This window comes from Leucopleurus acutus (genome assembly GCF_964270905.1).
Source record: "Leucopleurus acutus genome assembly, chromosome: 2".
In the NCBI taxonomy this organism is placed as follows: domain Eukaryota; kingdom Metazoa; phylum Chordata; class Mammalia; order Artiodactyla; family Delphinidae; genus Leucopleurus; species Leucopleurus acutus.
The window spans coordinates 113,423,526-113,438,298 of NC_139143.1; the positions used below are offsets into that span (position 1 = coordinate 113,423,526).

The following is a 14,773-nucleotide window of genomic DNA, read 5'->3' on the forward strand; positions in this document are numbered from 1 at the left end:
GCCAGTCTGGCTTTTCCTTTCTTTCCTTTTTGTTTTCAAAGATTCTTCCCCAGGTCAGAGCACTCTTTTATTACAGTGAGTAGATGTGCTTTGTGAGTTTTCTCCAGGGGTCAAACTGTTTTCCACATCTTGATTTTCATTCTCAACTGCATTTTCCTTTTAATGTCTTTAAATATTTTGGCCTTGAGCCACATAATCTGTCTTTGGATTTTTCTAGTTGCCTGCATTTTTTTTTTTTTGCATTACCTTATTCAAGATTTCTGCCCTTTTCAAGGTTTCTCCCTCATAGAAGGTTTTTTGACATCTATTTTGTTTATAAAGAATTTCATCAACCATGACTACTTTTACTATTACAATTATTACCATTATTTATACTACTATTTCTATAGTATTACAGTTTAGTTGCTTAATTCTTGTATAAACAAACAATTTCATTAGTGAGACAAGTTCCTGATCATGGTTGAGTTCTATTTGCTGGTGGTGTGATCTGATGCACATCAGTCAGTCAGTGGTGTACACTCACAACAGAGTTTTTGTTTTTGTTGGTAACTGCTTTTGTAGTGATATGTTATAAGAACATTATAATTTTATTTATTGTAAGTCCAATAGTAAACTGAGAATGTCCAATTTTAATGGATTCTACAGATGAAATAACCCAAAAGACAACCCCCCCAAATTAGCTGAAAATTTATATGCATTTGATTGTTTACCCATTTGTGTAAATAAAGAAGAAAATTTTGTATTTTGAAAGAGTCCAAAGAGCTGTGTGACGTTGAGAAGATTACCTAACCTCTCTTTGCCTCATTAGGTTTTAGGTTTTAATGAAATTGAATGAATTAGAACAATGCTTGGTAAATAGTAAGCACTCAAAAGTGTTAGCTATTATTATTAACTAATTCAGCAAGTATAAATACCTGTTGTTTGGAATCTATGTTTGCTGATAATGATGATGAAGTCACCATCCTATAGTAAAGGGAGTGTTTCTCATTCTTGTTAAATACGTGCAATTACAGTGTATTCCTCTGAATGCCAATGACATCTTGAGGGTTTGGAAAAGCAGAGTTTTACGATAGCTGCTAAACTAACTAATGAAAACTTTTTTTTTTTTTTTTGAGAACCCAGAGATTCAGAACAGCCAAAGAACTTATTAAGGCAGGACTAGTAGATTCCTCAGGAAATTTTGATTCATGTCAGACATGTTAGCAACTTTTATGTTTGCTCAGTTCAAAAGCAACGAGAATAGCTCCTAATCAATGTTTCTCAAAGTGTGGTCTGTGAAACTCTGTCCTCAGACTCTGAGGTGGATACTTGTTTAAAAAGTTTTCTAGAACTCTCTCGGGACCTACTAATTCTTTGAAGGGTAACCAGCATACCGGGTGCTTCTTACATAACTTTAATTCAGAGACCCACAACACATTCAGTAATGCAGGGAGAAAGTATGTTCACAGAATCAAATTGGACCAAACCCAGGGAACCTTTTAGGGTAGGCTGTTCCGTTAACTGAGATGCTACACTTGATGCTCTGCTTGTCCATCAAGCATCTCCCAACAATTGGTCCCCTTAAGATCCAGAAACCTTCTTCTGCCATTACTCTACAGTTGTGACCAGCAATGTCGAGTCCTTTAGCTGTTTTCCTCAACAGTAGAAAGAAAAGGAACTGTGGCCCTCTCGTGATTGTGGAAATCAAATATGGGTCTGTTCCACCTTAAAGGGCCTAGACTTGCCTAAGTGTTTGGGTCTTGCAGAGTTTGGGCACCACCATATTTGGAGCGTGCCTACTTTGGGGCGGGAACCTCCTTGAGAGTGATTAGGTCAGCGCTGGGGGAGGTGACCTTGTTGGGTTTCTGGCACCCGAGAACAGTGGTGCACTGTTTCTGCTGCACCCTTTGGTGTAATTGGCCCAGACGCTCCACCAGCGCGAAGCCGCCGGAGAGCTCCTCGCTGGCCGCCCCCGCGGCCCGCAGCTCGGTAAGAGGCGGGAAAGCAGCGCGCCTGCGCCGTGGGAACCGGGGCCGAAGGCGAAAAGCGGGGAGCGGAGGGGGGCCGTTGGAGCCGAGTAGCGTACAGAGCGGCGTGTGACGCGGGGACGCCGCGCGCTCCCAACGTCGCCCCGGTTTGACGCACACGGCACCAAACTGTGAGTTTCAGGGGTTATTTGGTCGGATTCGCCGGGACCTGTGTGGGTTTCGGGCCTCTGGGTTGTGGCGGCGGCGGGACTGAGGGTGGCGGAGGAACTTGGGGGACCCGGCCTTCGGCGCTCGGGCCCGGGGAGCTACGCCCTAGGCTGGGTCCCAACCATCCAAAAGGACGCATTTTGCCGCACAGGCTAAGATGGCGGCGGCGGCCGAGGAGGCGGAGTTGGTGCTACACAAGGAGTCCGGGACCCGGGTTCGGGGAGGCGGCGGCCGCGGCGGCCGCGGGGGGCGGCGGTGCCTGAGGTGAGCGGCGGCCGCCGCCGCGGGGCGGGACTCGGCGGAGGTGGGGAGGGGGGGACTTTTCCACGGCGGCGTCGGAGGATCCGGTAGCGGACACAAAGGGGCTGAGCTGGGCACTAGACTTGGGGGTTTTGTTTAGTCACATGAAGCTGAGCAGCCAGTGAGCAGTAGGGGGAAGGGGCCGAGATCAGGCGGCTTGGGGAGCCTTGCGGTCGCCATTGCAATGCACTGAGTAACGGGGCGGTCCGAGAGCAGCCACCAACCCCTCTCTTTGGGGCTGCTCTGCCTCGGCCAGAAGCGTAGGCTCTGGCGTTAACTGTACACACCCCTCCCCTAACGTGGGACCAGGACCGCAGAGCCCTCCCCTCCCCCTGTTTTGCAAGATCTTATGCCGATAGGTGCCTGGGAAGTAACAGCAAGAGGTAAATCGCTCATAGTGTTTGGGTTGCCAGGGGCTTGGTGGGTGTCCAGCTAAAGCTTTTTGCTTCTCCAGGTCTGATTCCCTGGCCTTTGTGTCCCTGGGAGCTTAATCTCTGCCAGAGGAAAGCAGGTGTGCTCCACTCCTCCCGTGAACCTGAAGATGAGTTGTCCCAGACCCTTCTCAGTGATTGGAAACTTAGGTGGTGGAACTAACGGTTTCTTGTTACGAGACTTCCACAGACGACTCTCGTGTTGGGATCCATCCATGGTTTAGCAACATTAGTGGAAAACTTTTCTTGAACTGTTTTAAGTAATATTGACATAAATTTAGTTGTTATAAAACTTTTATGTTTAGACTTCATATTTTGTGTGGTCATTAAGAAGTACTCAACGAGGAGAGAAACACAATTGAGAGCCTGAATGATGGTCCTGTTTTGTATACAAGTTAATAAATTCAACAGAAATAACCAAAACACCATCATCTATTCTGGCCAGTCCTAACTAATGCCAGGCTTGTTGCATCTGGATGATAGATTAGATTTGCCTTAATAATATATTGCCTCTCTGCAGTAGTTTAGTTACATAGTTTTGGTCCCACAAGAAAAAGAGCATTTCAAAAAATAGACAACTCAAATTGCTCAAAGAAAGGAAACCTGCTGTTTGCCTTCAGTCATATGTGTAAGTATCCAGGGAACTAGATGGCAGCAATATTACATCGATAGGTTTTTGTAAGAAAAAATTATAAAGAAGTTACAGTTTAGTTTAGACATTTTAATAGGTGAAACACGAAGGCTTGACTAGTATTAATGCAGTGATACGTATATTGCTGTTAAAATCATGGTGGTGTAAGTTTTAGAATTTCTAACAGTTTAAACTTATACTGCACTTACATCTACATCGTACTTGGTATATTTGTAATATTTGAAGTACAAAATTTGGAAACAACTAATGTTTTGGCTAGGTCACATTAACAAATTAAATTACTTGAAGGGATATTTAAGCACATTTATATAACTAGCTTTAGATCCCTGTTCAAATCGAATTTGAACTTTTCAACATTACTTAAAACTTTCATTTTCCTTGTTTTTTCCCAGATTTATGTTTCCCCCCTTTTAGGTTTTCTCCTTCTAATAGAGAACACTCTTGTATTAATGAATAGAAGATATATTAATATCAGCAAAATTATTATTGAATCATATAGTTTTAGTGTAGAAGGAATCTTAGAGAACAACTAGTATTACTCTCTCTTTTTCAATATATTAAGGGCCAGAGATGATTAAGTTAATGGCATGATGGAAAATTCTCTCTCAACTTATACCCCATTGGTCTTTTCATTGGTCACATTGCTGGGATAAGTGACTATCTGCAACTAATAATGGTTATAAAACAAAACAAGGGAGTATGCTTGAGAGTACTTGTTATTCAGATACTATTATATTAATGAGAAATTCTGTGACAATAAAACTTCTATTTAACTTGATATGGTAACTTAGTTTTTAAGGTGACTTCCAAAGTGAAACAAAATCCAGACATTTCAGATAATTTCAAAGCAATGTTGCTTTTGAATTCTGAGGTTTCCAAAACAATCAACTCAGAGATTTGAAAAACAAAACAGAACAGGTAGCTTGATAAACTTCTTGGAAAGTTTGAAGTAATTGCCATTTCTACTAGTTATTAGGTAAGAAATGAGATAGAGGCTTGAAACAGTGATGCTAGTGTATTTCATTTTGTAATAGTGTTTTAGTTGGAAAAATGGACATACCACTTTGCCTCCTGTTAAAAACAACTTGTTAAGACTAACTAGTACTACTGCTGAGTAGTAAATCTGTAACGTCTGTTAGGAAATTCAACAAGTAGTAAAATCATTTATGATGGGATCCCACAGTTATCTTTAACTTCTTTAGATATCACGTTTAAAAAAAACAGGTAATTTGTCTTTAGGTTTTAAAGTTTTTATGGGTCTTTTAAGGTGCACTTAAATTATTGATTTTTCTAGGAAAGTTGATATATTTCTTAATTTTCAACACTATGTGAGTGGATTTAATTATACTTTGGTTTTGTGATAATTGAGATTACTCCTGGATTCTCTGTATCAATAATTATGAAGTGAGTCTGTCACCTGCAGACCTTAAACTTTTTGCAGGTTTAGTTTGTCATTCAAGTTATAAAAGAGGGAGAAGTTTGTTGTGGTTGAATTGAGACTGTATTGGGTAACAGGAGGAGAAAAGAAAGACTCAAGGACAGTTACTTGAAGTGGTGGGGTTACCTGCAATTTAAAAAATTTAAAGAAATTGGTTGTTAGAAAAGATCACGTTCATCTTTCTCTCACCCCAAATATATTACTACTGTTTAGGGTTACATATTTAGACTCTTCTCAGAATGTGATTCTAAAGGAAAGCAGGGGATCTTACTCTTGTGGGAATGCTTTTCTCATGACTGCTTTTTCAGACATATATTAAGGCAACCATAGCTTGCACCGAATGCAGAAATTGGAATGTTGAATTATCCAGCCCTAATTTTTAAAGAACACTAGTTTTAGCAGTTCTTTTTTAATGTTTAAAAAAATTTTAAATTGATAGTCTGTAAAATAAAACATGAGAATAAAGGATGGATACTATAATGTTTTGGATAGATATTCAAATAAGCTCTAATTTTTTTACATTTATTTGTTATTAATCCATCTGGTATAGAGAATGTCTGCTTTGTAGATAGAGAATCTGTAAATATTGAACAGAATTGTGTAGCACTGACTGAAGCAGTTTTAGAAGTGTTGTCTTTTAATTCAGGTTTATTAGGAGGGAATAGCTGCTTTTAATAGTGCAACCCATTTATATCATTGAATTTTGAGAAAACTGAGAATAATCAAACTGATTCTAGCACTAGCTCACCCTGCTGGTTGGCTAAAGTATTTCTCTTCTTTCCCCTCTTAAAACAAAACAAAACTAAACTAAACTAAACTAAAACACCAAACATAAAGATCACTTGAGACCTAGAAGGTAGAACACCAAGTTCAATTCGTGGTCGGTCTTCAGATAGCTGGAGTCTCCATGAAAAAGGTGTATTATTATTCTCTCTAGGGCCTCAGTTGCTGTACTGTTTAATTTTTTCTTAGATCTGCTGAAGCTGAACTGTGAAGTTACTATCCTCTCTGAATTTACTGGGAACTCTTATGTGATTAGGAGGAGTTAGTATGTTTTTGTTCCTTTAAATTCAAGATAAAAGATCCTTTGACTACTGAGAAATGTTAGCAGTCCTGTGAGATAAACTTTCCAGGAGGAGAAAAGTCGAGGATTTCAAGAGGAGGAAGAGGAGAAAAATGCTAGGGTAGCAGCAGCAGCAGTGCATACTTCTCTTGGATGAAGGAAAGCGAGACTGTATTAAGATTAGCGTTTCTAAGAGATTTCCCTTGTACCTCTACTAACGGTTGCCCTAACTCCTCTTCTGTCTGTAAGCTGTAGCCTTCCCATTTCATTTGGGATTCTTGGAACTGTGATTTTATAGGTAGCTTTGTTTAAAGTATGGATTGAGTGATTTGTTTCTTGAAATATGATTCTGTTAGTCTAAACTGTGATAGAAGTGAAGTTGGTTAGAGTGATAAACAATGTTTTAGGTATTAAGCTTTTTAGAATGTATATCATTCATTGAAATTGAAAATACAGTTTTATTTTGTTTAAGTGAAATATAGTTGATATACAATATTATTTTAGTTTCAGGTGTACAACTTAGTGATCAACATTTAAATATATATGGAATGATCACCAGGATAAGTCTAGTAACCATCAGACCCCATACAGGGTTATTATAATATTATTGACCATATTTCTTATGCTGTATATTATATTACCTCCCCATGACTTACTTATTTTAAAATTGGAAGACTGTACCTCTTAATTCCTTTCACCTATTTTGCCCATGCCCCTCCCCATTGTGGCAACCACCCCGTTTGTTCTCTGTATCTATGGGAAAATACAGCTTTTAAAAGACTTTGTACAAAGTCAGGAAACTAAATATGTTGTGAGTCAAAAGGACAATTTCAAATTAAAAAGCACCTAGTAAAGTGTTGGGATTAAAGTTCAGTTTACAAACCATATTTACCTGTATTATATCAGTTATTTATCTAATATTTATGAAGGTTGAACATTTTTATCCTTTCTTCCAGAGTATTTATCCTTTTACTTGAAAGCATAATATCTTTTCATCAGTTTCTTGAGGAAGATGTCAAACATAACTAGTATTTTCAAAACACCAATTACTGGGGAGGGGGATGGTTCCTAATTATTGTTGAATAGTTTGTGCAGGATGGGAGGATAAGGTTTAAAAAGTGTAAGCCTTAAAGTAAAACTGGTGGGGTTAAGATCTAGCTGTGTGAGCACTAGGCAAGTAGATTTAACAATAAGAAATCTTCAGAGATTTAGGTTTATATTACATAATTCATGTAGTAAAGTCCTTAGCTTTCTGATATGTAATGAATGCTGAGTAAATGTTAGCTGTTAGAATAATAGTTATTATTATTATCATCATTGTTTAATTGTGTTTCCTACAGTAACGTGAAATTTTCACCTGTGAGTGATCTGAAGTTGTATACTTTTTCTAACGTTCCATTTTGAGGCCCATGTCTACAAAGGAAGTAAGAGACAGTCATCAAAGTGTGGCATCTCCAGTTCTAGCAGCTAAAGCTATAACCAGGGTCAATATTTCGGGAACACATTCTCTTTTATGGCTGTCAGCTAATGATGATGATGATAATAATACATTTGGGAGTGAGTGCATTTGAGTGAAGGGCTTTCCCAACCCGTGGGTTGGTTTGCTTCGTTACAACATCCTCAATTTCTTCACTCCCCTTTAAATTTTTGACCATGAGGATGGTGGTGACCATTAGTAGAGAGAAGCGGGTGAGTGGCTATGTGTATTTGTATATAAAGTACACAGAAACCCCAGATGAGAGTGAGGAGTGGCTTCAGCAGAAGCTAGATTGAGGAGAAGAATGTTATCGTTTCATTACTTAGTCTGAGTCAGGGGAATTTCCTCAAACAGCATTTCCTTTTGCTGTTTTCCTCTCTACACTTCTCTTTGTTTTGTATATATCTGTGCTGGTATAGTCTTAAACTTATTTCCCACTTTAAGTTTTTCTTGTACCACCTACCTTCCCCAGCACAAACACAAATTTTAAACTTTAAAAGAAACTGTAAAAGGCAGTTAGTACTTTTAAGTTCACATGAGGAGGGGGTGTGAGTATGAAATATTAGAAGTTTAATATTTGTTGAAAAAATATTTTCAATTGTTTGGAAAAGGAACTGGGGGGAAGTCACCGATAATCTTTTCACCATTATATAATCATTAGTATTAAAGGAAAGGGAGATGAGACTGACATTAATTAAGCATCTAGTATGTATTCCTTATAATTATGCTGTGATATATATATATTCTCATTTCATATGCAGGAAAACAAACTCAGACTTGGGTCATGTAGATAGTAAATAGTAGAGCAGCCAAGTTTCAACCTAGGCATATCTTGATTCTACAGATGAGACCTTTCTATTCTGCCTTCCTAGCCTTTCTTTCTGTATATCTACGTTTTTACCTTATACAGTTGTAAGTTTTGTCTCCTCCTTATGAAACGTAACATTATAGAAGCGTTTTTCTGCATACCCTTATTTCAAGTGGTGTCTTATTGCCCGCATTGTTTATTCATACCACCATATAAAGGTTCTTTGTCTTGGCTGCTGGACATTGATACAGTGATATTGGTCAAAATAGAAGCTGCTTATTTCTTTACTCAGTGACTAAGATGAAAAATAATTAATTAGAAAAAATACTCTAATATTTTAGAGTATTAAAATACTCATATTTTAATAATAAAAGTATTAATAAGAACTAATACTCTCTGGGATTAGAAATTCTACAAGTTTAATACTACTATCTATCCTTTCTGGTGAAACATTTAACTCAAAATGGATATATGTAAAATGTAGGTGACATTTTCAGTGTATAGCCATATGAAAACAGAAGTTTTAAAATACTTTTACGCTTTGAAATGTCTTAAGCTTCCTTGTTAAAAACCTTTTTTTTTTCTTGTTAAAAACCTTTAAAGTTGATATTAAAATTAAATAGGTACTTAAATCAACTGTTATTCTTAATAATTCTTAATGTAATAATCTTTAATATATAAAAAGAGAAAAGCTTAATATTGAATTTCTTACACTCGTATTGGGTGGAGGCCATATATTAAAAGATAATTTGTGGGACATTTATAAATCACTTGTATAGGTCAGCACTGCCGAGTAGAAATATGTTGAGCCACAATGTGATTTAAATATTTTCATAGCCACATTAAAAAATAAAAAGAAATAAGTAAAATTAATATTAACTTCATTTTATTTAACCTGGTATATCCAAAATATTATCATTTCAACATGTACACATTGAGATACTTGCCATTCTTTTTTTTCACACCAAGTCTTCAAAATCCAGTGTGTATTACATACTTAAAGCATATCTCAGTTCAGACTAGCCAGACTTCAAGTGCTCATTAATCACAGATTGGACAGTGCAGATATAGACAGTAAGTTCTATACAAGTATGGAGAAAGGGTAAAGTAGAAATTGAACTGAGTCTTAAAGGATAGTTGAGAAAAGAGTATGCTGGGGAAGAACATTCCCAGAAAGAAGTGATGGGAATTAAAGTAGGAGACATTATTAGAAACCAGATAATAGAGTGGCTTGAATCCAGCTTAGGGAATTTGGTTTCTATGTGTGTGTGTGTGTGTGTGTGTGTGTGTGTGTGTGTGTGTGTGTGTGTGTGTGTGTGTGTGTGTGTGTTGGATAAATGCTGGAGGGTGCCTAATCCATGTCTTGCACATGAGCACTTGATGAATATTGAATTAACATTTAAGTGAATTAATATGAGGCAGAATAAGAAAAATGCTGGCAGAATACTAACAAAGCCTTGTGGGTCTTATAAGGGGAAAGAGTTGCGTTTAGGGAATATTGGTGTTCTGTGATTAGAAATATGATAGAGAATGATGAAAAAGGATGAGAATTGAGAAAAGCTTTTTAGATTTTACCATTATTGGTGACTTGTTGTTAAATGTTTTATTTATATATAATTTACATATATTGAAGTGCACAACGTTTATATGAGTACAACTCAGTGAAATGCTACAAATAAATATACCCAGGTAACTTCAACCCAGATCAAGATACATAACATTTTCTTCACTGAAAAAGGTGCCTTGTGCCCCTTCTTATTAATTCTTTCTCAAAGAAGTAAGCATATTCTGATCTCCATCATCTTAAATAGTTTTGGCTTATTCTTGAACTTGCTTATGGCATATTTGCCCTTTCCAAGGGTAGTGAGAGTTGATGCCTGAATCTGTCTCTTTCTTTTCTATCATCGGCATTGTTGGATGAATTTGGAGGTAAATCAGATGATAAGTAGTTGGTACTGTGGCCCTGCTTTTTTTTTCCAGTGTGATATATACCAACATCAGAGAGATATTTCTTAGTTTTCATTAATAGTAACTTTTTAGAGGTTAGTTTTAATGACCAGAAAATTTGTTTAGAATGCAGGGGTTTGAATTGCTTCCATAGATACCATAGTTGTCTGGCTTGCTTTCATTACAGTATTCTCTAGGCATATAGCCAAGAAGTAGGTAGAAGAGATCTTGGATTGCCTCCTTATATAGCTGCTTTTTGGAACGTCTTTATTAAGTAGCTTCTAGGCATTATGTAAGTTAGCTTTCAGGCATTTCAGATTACTTAATAAGGTATTTGAGTATTTCTGATTGTGATTGTAGGGGGAGGAATAAATTGGTGCACTTTTGTTTACAGGTAAGTATCCACTCTCAACCAGAAAGATTTTGCCATTTATGTGTAGAGAATGAGAATGCTCCCTTAAGAACAGTTGCACAAAAGTTTGAATGGTTAAAATCCATGAAGGACACTTTGTAAATGGATCTGCAATGGAATTATTGATCATGATTTTTTTCTTGTAGTGCTTGAGTCATTTTTTTCCAAATGGGATTAATGGTTACAGCATTGTTTTTCATAACTATTGAGCACTGGAAGCCTTATTGTAGTGTAACAATTGGTGCTTTTGGGAGAAAGATTTTTTTCTGAAATATGTATCACTTACAATAAAGTTGTTAAAAGTACATAACAATGAAAATATGTATCATCACATTCCAGTATGCCAAGTTTTGAGGAATATGTTTTGTAAATTGTGCAGAAGTGGACATGAAAATACTTTCTAATTAATGTTTGAATTGTGAATGTTTTTGAGCTTATGAATGAAAGTATTTATATGAAGTTTTGTTTTTTGGAATTTGTACCAAGTTTGCTTAATATACTCTTGCTCCAAGAATTTTAATTGTTGTCTTGAAGAAATAAAACCTCATCTGTGAACTTTTATTATGTAGGTTTTGTATTTGTGAAGTATAGAAGGCCAAAGTAAAATTGATTAGATTAGATGTTGAAAAAGTTTATTATCTATAAAATATTAAGACTTTATATAATAGCTTTTTTGGGCTAGAGTTAGAATATTACAAACAAAACAATTAGCATGTTATTATAGCTTTAAGACCTGACTTCTGTGTGTAGAAAAAAAAAAAATTAAGGGTATGTTCTATGTTTTTGTGTTGTTTTGAAAAAATGAATGTTATATTTGAATTTTGTTTTGGGAGATTTAATATTTTTGTATTCAGAAAAACCTTGTTTCCGTGGTTGTATTTCTCCCAACCTTCACTTGTTTTAACTGGGTTAATTATTATACACAATTCATTTAGTACCACACTAGGGTAAGACTGCAGATACATAGAGCAAATGATGTGGTTCCTGCTCCAAAGAGGTCATTATCTAAGATACAACTTAACTTAAAGAGTGCTTAATAATGAAATGTTTGAATTACTGGACTGACACAAAATCATATGAACGGTATACAGTAAGACTGGAAAAGATTCTTGGGAAAAATACTTTTTAATCTAGATTTTGAAGAAGTGTTATGTAAAGATTGGTGGAGAGGGTAGGGAGTATCAGCTAGGGGGAGGGTATGTTAAAAAGTACAGAGATGGATCTTGTGGAATACAAGCATTTTCCTTGTTTGAAGTAGCATCTATTTTAAATGAATGTAATGAAAAATAAAGCTTATAAAGTTGTGGCCTGAGCTGGAGGAATCTAAAAAAGTTTGGATTAGAAATAAGGAATTCTACTAAAGGCCACTGAACAGAAATACATGAAGGAAAATGAGAAAGATCAGCAGCCAGATATAACATGATTAGAGAAGCGATTGAAGTGAGTAAGGTCAATTAGAGGTTATCAGCTTGGTGAATGGCGGGGAGGGTACATTAGGAATAAGAACGGGTAGTTTTAAAATAAAACGGGCGAAAAATGTGGCTCCTAAGTTTGTAGTGCAAAGTTAAAATAAGAATGGAACCATTTTATTATCTTCTGGTATTGAAAATAAACTTACTTGGAGACACAGTTTGCAAGTAAGTTATTAATACCGATTGAGGTATTATTGTACATTTGCCTTATCCTATAAAAAAAAACTTATGAGCTTTTTAAAAACCTTTGATTTGAAAACTAAGTAAAACCCAAGAAAGTTTTGCTATAGTGGTATTTTCTGAATTGCTAGTACTTTCAACTAAAAAACTATTTGAGATGAATAGTAAGAAGAGCTTGTAATTGTATTGCTGTGTTTGGACTTATAATAGTACATTTAAGCCACGGTTTAAGAGACATTCTAATTGGTATGGGAGTTGGTATGAAAACAAAAGATAACAAAAATTAATACCTGGACTACCAGTGTTTAAATTAAAAAAAAATAGATATTGTTTTAAAAATTGGGGACAGTTGAGAACACACTGCTTTTATGAGGGGGATCCCTAAAATGTAGTTCCCTCTGGGATATTTAAGATGTAATATGTTTGTCTTTACTGGAGTTTTTAAGAGTTCTTAAATTGAATGTATATGTACTGTTATCTTACAATGAATACCATTATTCTTAAAATGGAATTAGAAAATATGAAAAAATTATAAAAGTAGTATAATTTTAAAAGTATTTTTCTGCCTTTTTTAGAGTTAGTAAATAGAACAGAGTTTAGGAGTTAATAGAGTCTTGGAGTTTTAAGACAGTATGTTAGTCTTATAACAAGCTTATATTTTAACCACTCTCACAGTTAGTATAGACTTAACTTTGGTTAGTAAAGAAGTTAGTGCGGTTTCTGGCACCATGGTAAAATAGGGAGGTACATTTGACTCCATCCAAGTTACCTGTGGAGGCAAATCAGCTAAAGCAAAAGAGAATAGGTTGTCCCCTACCATGGGTGGGAAAAAGATTTCATCCACCTCTCTGAAATTTGGGGTTTCTATGTAGATAGAGTGGGTGAGAATAGATGACAGCAGAACAATCTACTGTTCCTTGATTGTTGGATGAACTGGTGGTTTGGGAATAGGAAGCTTGATTGAAAGCCCTGCCCTAACCTCTTTCTTAAATAGTTCCCTATTTATACTTTTTTGTGGCTGCAAACTTACTGGAAATAGACCTATCCTCACCTGTTTTCGCTTCCATGGGTCTCTGCACGCTGAAAAGCCATGAAAAATCACTGCATAAATAAGGAGAGGCAACAGTTTAAATGGGTTGGAAACTAGGAAACCAAACTGACTATTCCATATATATTGATCCAACTGAAACAGCTCATACAGTAAAGGAGGAGATAGAGGTAACCGTCAGCGGCTGTGGTGGAAACAAAAGTCTTATGCAATGAAACTGAATGTCTTAATGGTGGCATTGCCATTAACAGTGATACAAATGGCTTCCTAAGTAGGTGTCCTTTGGTGTGACGTTGCTCGCCTAATCATCTCCTGGTTTATCTCATTTTCCAAGCCTTATTCACCAACTTTCCTGTCAAATTTGATTACCCAGTACCCTTCTAACAGCTTTTTCTTAAATTAATTGGAATTGATTTCTTTCCCACTCTCCTCCCCTTTTACAAATTGAATTAAAAATTCTTGATATGTGGTTTTATAAAAGTTTTATCTAAGTAAAAATAACAAATGTTTGAAATAAATGGCAAAAATGATAACTAAAACTTGCAAGTTTCATTCATATCAAGCAAAGGCTAAAACTTTTCTAGGCCAAAACCTTTGAATGAGAAAAAGGAATTTTTTAATTAATAAAAAATTAGGACCACTAAGCAATATTAGGCTTGAGCTTTTGTGTGATGAACTCAGAGCACTGAAACATATGAAGTAGAGTTTCTTTAGAGAAATGGTAACATCAGTCTTTTCAGGAGACTAACTCTCAGATTTTAATAGATCAAGTAAACAAAAAGGCTATAAAGATTCGAATAACAATATGCTTTATTTAATAGGTGTATGTCAAACTTTGTTCCCAATAAAGAAATACACATTTTTTTTCCAATTTATGTGAATTAAAAAAATTTTTTTAAATGTCTTGGGCTTGAGAATTTGAAATTTTAATAAGAGAAATTATATAGGTCAATATTTTTTGACTACAGTATAGAAAAGCTAGATGTTAAAGCCAAAATGATCGTAACTACTTGGACGATTAAAACTCTGTATCCTACTGGAACTTGAGCCTAAATTTCATACTATTTAAAAAGGAACAACAGTGAAGACATGACACATCAAAACTGATAAGATGAATATCTTTTTAAACATGGTGGATTAAATAACCATTTACTTTGATATCAAACCTCTACTAGAATTATAGTAATTTTTTTTTTAATCATAGGCTGTCAAGGACAAAGAAAACTGGAAATTTGATCACAGAAGTAAAACTTTGGAAGCTGGAAAGCAACAACTTCGTAGCTCTACTTTCTACTCAACTTTCTACTTTCAGTGGGGAAGGCCTAGAATGGTCTACAATTATGCTGTTGAACCCTGGGGTACTTCAGGAAT

General features: G+C 35.9%; 1 protein-coding gene across 3 annotated transcripts in view; it reads left to right on the forward strand.

The window, feature by feature from the left end:
* Nucleotides 1-1,882: 1,882 nt before the first annotated feature.
* Nucleotides 1,883-14,773, forward strand: part of ZNF644 (zinc finger protein 644) — a 114,510-nt gene continuing 101,619 nt past the window's right edge. For 2 of the 3 annotated variants that reach the window (XM_082834523.1, XM_082834521.1), the window contains exon 1: nt 1,883-1,968. The gene's annotated coding sequence lies outside the window, so the exon portion shown is untranslated. Of the gene's footprint in view, nt 1,969-2,025; nt 2,138-14,773 lie in introns of those variants that run through there. The other variant, XM_082834520.1, reaches the window with a different exon arrangement.